Source organism: Rhododendron vialii, chromosome 11a, assembly GCF_030253575.1.
Source record: "Rhododendron vialii isolate Sample 1 chromosome 11a, ASM3025357v1".
NCBI lineage: Eukaryota > Viridiplantae > Streptophyta > Magnoliopsida > Ericales > Ericaceae > Rhododendron > Rhododendron vialii.
The window spans coordinates 72,501-80,000 of NC_080567.1; positions in this window are offsets into that span (position 1 = coordinate 72,501).

Below are 7,500 nucleotides of genomic sequence, written 5' to 3' on the forward strand. Positions count from 1 at the left end.
TAACGGCAACCAAGTTGCTGGGTAACGGCTAAGAAGTTGTTGAGTAACGGCAACCAGATTGTCGGGTAATGCTGGCTATCGGCTAAAAGATTGCTGGGTAACGGCTAAGAAGTTGCTAGGCAACGGCAAGCAAGTTGCTGGGTAACGGCTAAAAAGTAGCTTGTCGCCGGGCAAATCAATGCAAGCACCAATATGTTCTTGTCGAAACGCCCCAAAAACTCTTGTTTAGTCGCCATCTTTTGGGACTTTCGCAATGTTAGTTTTAAATCTTTTTTAATTTTTATTTTTAGACGTTTTTAAGTCTTAATTTAAACATTTTCTATTATAGATGCCTCATTTTTCAACCCAATATATTTACATAATTATTGTGTAGCTTGTTTATAATTTTTCGTGATTTTTTCTTACCTTTTTTGTATTTTTTTGTATTTTTTATGATTTTTATCTATTTATTTTTTGTTTAATTAATATAAAATTATCCTTTGGGCAAAAAATTCTGAATTTTTTTATGGAGGTGCTCCATATTTTTGTGAAGATGTCCCAATTCAAAGTTCATGAAAAAAAGTTGTGATGCTCAAAAAAAACCCCATTGCTTCAGTTCGGACACATTGATGTTCCTTCCTGCCACAAGGGCAAAGGCTAATTTTAATACTATAGGGGGGGGTGGTGTCCCTCCCTTGGGGAAGCCGTGGCCACCCGACGCCGGGTGCCAAGGCACGTTGCTATCGAGACCACCCGGGCAATTCTTGGCCATTTGGCCTCGGTTACTCGAGAAAACACTACCCGTCGGTAATGCCCGGAAAAAAGACCGAAATGCCCCTGAATCGAAATGCTATTTTAAGCCGTCCCGAAAGGCAAAGCACGGCTCTATCGGGCAGAGCAGGACTCTATCGGGCAGTTGCTGGCCGTTTGGCCTCGGATACCCCTCGAATCACATCCCGTCGGTAATGCTCGGAAGAAAAGGCCGAAATTCTCATGAAACGGCATGCTCTTTTAGCCGAGACGCGACTCTATCGAGCAAAAACTAGATTTCCTCTGCCTCGTTGCCTCGCTTACTCAAGAGAACCCGATCCGTCAGTTATGCTCGGAAAGAGCACCGAAAGGCCCTTGAAACGGCATGCTAATATAACCGGGTTCGGCAAAGGCGAAACTAGATTTTCTTTGCCGTTTGGGCTAGGCTGTACCAGTCGTTATCGTCCACCGCCTAGCCGTCCAAGTGTTTCCAAGTGTCCAAGTTCCAAAGTGCCTAAGTGCCGTGCCGTGCCGCGCGCGCGCGCGCGTGGGTCTTTGATATATAGCATGTTTAGAATTTTTTTTCTAAATATTCTTATATCAAAGACCCGCGCGCGCGCGCGCGGCACGGCACGGCACTTAGGCACTTTGGAACTTGGACACTTGGAAACACTTGGGAAACACTTGGGCAAACACTTGGGCGTATGCCAAGACGACGGTCTAGACAAGGCATCGGGAATCGCACATGAATGTAGGCAACAACAGTTGACTGTTCTAGCCAAGGCATGGCAAGTTGGCTCACCGGGTAACGGCTAAAAAGTTGCTGGGTAACGGCAACCAAGCTGTCGGGTAATGCTGGGTATCGGCTAAAATGTTGCTGGGTAACGGCAACCAAGCTGTCGGGTAATGCTGGCTATCGGCTAAAATGTTGCTGGGTAACGGCAACCAAGCTGTCGGGTAATGCTGGGTATCGGCTAAAAAGTTGCTGGGTATCGGCTAAAATGTTGCTGGGTAACGGCAACCAAGCTGTCGGGTAATGCTGGGTATCGGCTAAAAAGTTGCTGGGTATCGGCTAAAATGTTGCTGGGTAACGGCAACCAAGCTGTCGGGTAATGCTGGGTATCGGCTAAAAAGTTGCTGGGTATCGGCTAAAATGTTGCTGGGTAACGGCAACCAAGCTGTCGGGTAATGCTGGGTATCGGCTAAAAAGTTGCTGGGTATCGGCTAAAATGTTGCTGGGTAACGGCAACCAAGCTGTCGGGTAATGCTGGCTATCGGGTAAAAAGTTGTTGGGTGATGGCAACCAAGCTGTCGGGTAATGCTGGGTATCGGCAACAACAACCAAGATGACGGGTAACGCTGGGTAATGGCTAAGAAGTTGCTAGGCAACGGCAAGCAAGTTGCTGGGTAACGGCTAAAAAGTTGCTGGTTAACGGCTAAGAATTTGCTGGGTACCGGCTAAAAAGTAGCTTGTCGCCGGGCAAATCAATGCAAGCACCAATATGTTCTTGTCGAAACGCCCCAAAAACTCTTGTTTAGTCGCCATCTTTTGGGACTTTCGCAATGTTAGTTTAAAATCTTTTTTAATTTTTATTTTTAGATGTTTTTAAGTCTTAATTTAAACATTTTCTATTATAGATGCCTTATTTTTCAACCCAATATATTTACCTAATTATTGTGTAGCTTGTTTATAATTTTTTGTGATTTTTTCTTACTTTTTTTGTATTTTTTTGTATTTTTTATGATTTTTATCTATTTATTTTTTGTTTAATTAATATAAAATTATCCTTTTGGCAAAAAATTCTGAATTTTTTGGAGGAGTTGCTTCATATTTTTGTGAAGATGTCCCAATTCAAAGTTTATGAAAAAAAGTTGCGATGCTCAAAAAAACCCCTATTGCTTCAGTTCGGACACATTGATGTTCCTTCCTGCCACAAGAGCAAAGGCTAATTTTACTACTATAGGGGGGGGTGGTGTCCCTCCCTTGGGGAAGCCGAGGCCACCCGACGCTGGGTGCCAAGGCACGTTGCTATCGAGACCACCCGGGCAAATCTTGGCCATTTGGCCTCGGTTACTCGAGAAAACACTACCCGTCGGTAATGCACGGAAAAAAGACCGAAATGCCCCTAAATCGAAATGCTATATTAAGTCGTCCCGCAAGGCAATGCACAGCTCTATCGAGCAGAGCAGGACTCTATCGGGCAATTCTTGGCCATTTGGCCTTGGTTACCCCTGGAAGCACTACCCGTGGGTAATGCTCGGAAAAAAGACCGAAATACCCCGGAGGCGAAATGTTATTTTTACCCGTCCCGTGGGGCAAAGCATGACTCTATCGGGCAAAGAAAAACTATGTCGGGCAAATGTTGGCGGTTTGGCCACAGAAACCCGTAAAGAGATGACCCGTTGGTAACGCTAGAAAAAAATGCCCGGGTAAAGGCAAGGCCTAGCCAAGGAATGGCAGAGCAAACAATGACACTATCGGGCAGAAACTAGAACTCCATGGCCGTTTGGTCTCAAAATGCTCGTGCTTTCGAGTCCCGTTGGGAATGCTTGCAGACTCACATCCTCCATGATGCATTGGTGTTCCCATGGGGGATGCCTCCTTGCTGAGAGGTAAGCTTGCTACCTTGGTGGTGAGCGCCGGCTAACGGATACCTGTTGGCTATGGCACAGTCCCGATGATGCATTGGTGTCCCCGCACGGAAAAGCGTAACTGGCTAATGGTCTTTCATTCCTAATGCCACGTTGCGTAGCCCAGGGGTTGCCTCCTTGTTGAGGGAGAAGCTTGTCGCTTAGGCGGCGAGCGCTGGTTGATGGTTCTCCATTGGCTATGGCACTGTCCCTTGGGTAATTTTCCTCAATGATGCATTGGTGTCCCTTTCGGGGGATGCCTCCTTGCTGAGAGGTAAGCTCGATGCCTTGGCGGTGAGCGCCGGCTGATGGATATCCGTTGGCTATGGCACATTCCCGATGACGCATTGGTGTCCCCGCACGGAAAAGCGAAACTGGCTAATGGTCTTTGATTCCTAATGCCACGTTGCGTAGCCCAGGGGTTGCCTCCATGTCGAGGGAGAAGCTTGTCGCTTAGGCGGCGAGCGCCGGTTGATGGTTCTCCATTGGCTATGGCACTGTCCCTTGGGTAATTTTCCTCCATGATGCATTGGTGTCCCTTTCGGGGGATGCCTCCTTGCTGAGAGGTAAGCTCGTCGCCTTGGCGGTGAGCGCCGGCTGATGGATATCCGTTGGCTATGGCCCAGTCCCGATGACGCATTGGTGTCCCCGCACGGAAAAGCGAAACTGGCTAATGGTCTTTGATTCCTAATGCCACGTTGCGTAGCCCAGGGGTTGCCTCCTTGTCGAGGGAGAAGCTTGTCGCTTAGGCGGCGAGCGCCGGTTGATGGTTCTCCATTGGCTATGGCACTGTCCCTTGGGTAATTTTCCTCCATGATGCATTGGTGTCCCTTTCGGGGGATGCCTCCTTGCTGAGAGGTAAGCTTGCCGCCTTGGCGGTGAGCGCCGGCTGATGGATATCCGTTGGCTATGGCACAATCCCGATGATGCATTGGTGTCCCCGCACGGAAAAGCGAAACTGGCTAATGGTCTTTGATTCCTAATGCCACGTTGCGTAGCCCAGGGGTTGCCTCCTTGTTGAGGGAGAAGCTTGTCGCTTAGGCGGCGAGCGCCGGTTGATGGTTCTCCATTGGCTATGGCACTGTCCCTTGGGTAATTTTCCTCCATGATGCATTGGTGTCCCTTTCGGGGGATGCCTCCTTGCTGAGAGGTAAGCTCGTCGCCTTGGCGGTGAGCGCCGGCTGATGGATATCCGTTGGCTATGGCACAGTCCCGATGACGCATTGGTGTCCCCGTACGGAAAAGCGAAACTGGCTAATGGTCTTTGATTCCTAATGCCACGTTGCGTAGCCCAGGGGTTGCCTCCTTGTCGAGGGAGAAGCTTGTCGCTTAGGCGGCGAGCGCCGGTTGATGGTTCTCCATTGGCTATGGCACTGTCCCTTGGGTAATTTTCCTCCATGATGCATTGGTGTCCCTTTCGGGGGATGCCTCCTTGCTGAGAGGTAAGCTCGTCGCCTTGGCGGTGAGCGCCGGCTGATGGATATCCGTTGGCTATGGCCCATTCCCGATGACGCATTGGTGTCCCCGCACGGAAAAGCGAAACTGGCTAATGGTCTTTGATTCCTAATGCCACGTTGCGTAGCCCAGGGGTTGCCTCCTTGTCGAGGGAGAAGCTTGTCGCTTAGGCGGCGAGCGCCGGTTGATGGTTCTCCATTGGCTATGGCACTGTCCCTTTGGTAATTTTCGTCCATGATGCATTGGTGTCCCTTTCGGGCGATGCCTCCTTGCTGAGAGGTAAGCTTGTCGCCTTGGCGGTGAGCGCCGGCTGATGGATATCCATTTGCTATGGCACAAACCCGATGGATCTCGTCCTTTGGCAACGGCCCTGTCCCTTCGAAAAAACTATCTTAATGATGCATTGGTGTTGAAACCCTTAGGGGCAGGGACACCGTTGCGGAGAGGTAAGTTTGTAGATGCTTTTATGTGAAGCCAAAATGTTTTCTAAATTCATTGTTCATCAAAAAATCAAAAAATGAATTCGCAAAAATCTTCCTTGATGACGCATTGGCGTGTCCTTCGGTGATTGCCTATATGCTGAGGGGTAAGCAAAGTTATGTTTTAAAAATTCTTCCTCGACGATGCATTGGTGTTCATTTAGGGAATGCCTTCTTGCTGAGGGGTAAGCATGTCGTTTAGGCGTCATGCGCTGGCCGGTGGTCCTACATTGGCTATGGCAATGTCCCGTCGGAAAGCTTCCTTGATGATGCATTGGTGTTGTAACCCTTCGGGGAAGCCCCACCCTTGCGGAGAGGTAAGCTCGTTGCTGCTCGAAAATTCTTCCTCGATGACGCATTGGTGTTCCCTTTTGGGGATGCCTTCTTGTTGAGAGGTAAGCTGGTTGTCTATTTCAATGAGATGGGTGGCGAGCGCCGGCCGATTGATCTTTTCAATTGGCTACGGCAATGTACCTTCGGTAATCTTCCTCCATGATGCATTGGTGTCCCTTTCGGGGGATGCCTCCTTGCTGAGAGGTAAGCTTGTCGCCTTGGCGGTGAGCGCCGGCTGATGGATATCCGTTGGCTATGGCACAATCCCGATGACGCATTGGTGTCCCCGTACGGAAAAGCGAAACTGGCTAATGGTCTTTGATTCCTAATGCCACGTTGCGTAGCCCAGGGGTTGCCTCCTTGTTGAGGGAGAAGCTTGTCGCTTAGGCGGCGAGCGCCGGTTGATGGTTCTCCATTGGCTATGGCACTGTCCCTTGGGTAATTTTCCTCCATGATGCATTGGTGTCCCTTTCGGGGGATGCCTCCTTGTTGAGAGGTAAGCTCGTCGCCTCGGCGGTGAGCGCCGGCTGATGGATATCCGTTGGCTATGGCACATTCCCGATGACGCATTGGTGTCCCCGCACGGAAAAGCGAAACTGGCTAATGGTCTTTGATTCCTAATGCCACGTTGCGTAGCCCAGGGGTTGCCTCCTTGTTGAGGGAGAAGCTTGTCGCTTAGGCGCCGAGCGCCGGTTGATGGTTCTCCATTGGCTATGGCACTGTCCCTTTGGTAATATTCCTCCATGATGCATTGTTGTCCCTTTTGGGGGATGCCTCCTTGCTGAGAGGTAAGCTCGTCGCCTTGGCGGTGAGCGCCGGCTGATGGATATCCATTTGCTATGGCACAAGCCCGATGGATCTCGTCCATTGGCAACGGCCCTGTCCCTTCGAAAAAACTATCTTAATGATGCATTGGTGTTGAAACCCTTAGGGGCGGGGACACCGTTGCGGAGAGGTAAGTTTGTAGATGCTTTTATGTGAAGCCAAAATGTTTTCTAAATTCATCGTTCATCAAAAAATCAAAAAATGAATTTGCAAAAATCTTCCTTGATGACGCATTGGCGTGTCCTTCGGTGATTGCCTATATGCTGAGGGGTAAGCAAAGTTATGTTTTAAAAATTCTTCCTCGACGATGCATTGGTGTTCATTTAGGGAATGCCTTCTTGCTGAGGGGTAAGCATGTCGTTTAGGCGTCATGCGCTGGCCGGTGGTCCTACATTGGCTATGGCAATGTCCCGTCGGAAAGCTTCCTTGATGATGCATTGGTGTTGTAACCCTTCGGGGAAGCCCCACCCTTGCGGAGAGGTAAGCTCGTTGCTGCTCGAAAATTCTTCCTCGATGACGCATTGGTGTTCCCTTTGGGGGATGCCTTCTTGTTGAGAGGTAAGCTCGTCGTCTATTTCAATGAGATGGGTGGCGAGCGCCGGCCGATTGATCTTTTCAATTGGCTACGGCAATGTCCCTTCGGTAATCTTCCTCCATGATGCATTGGTGTCCCTTTCGGGGGATGCCTCCTTGCTGAGAGGTAAGCTTGTCGCCTTGGCGGTGAGCGCCGGCTGATGGATATCCGTTGGCTATGGCACAATCCCGATGACGCATTGGTGTCCCCGTACGGAAAAGCGAAACTGGCTAATGGTCTTTGATACCTAATGCCACGTTGCGTAGCCCAGGGGTTGCCTCCTTGTTGAGGGAGAAGCTTGTCGCTTAGGCGGCGAGCGCCGGTTGATGGTTCTCCATTGGCTATGGCACTGGCCCTTGGGTAATTTTCCTCCATGATGCATTGGTGTCCCTTTCGGAGGATGCCTCCTTGCTGAGAGGTAAGCTCGTCGCCTTGGCGAGGAGCGCCGGCTGATGGATATCCTTCGGCTATGGC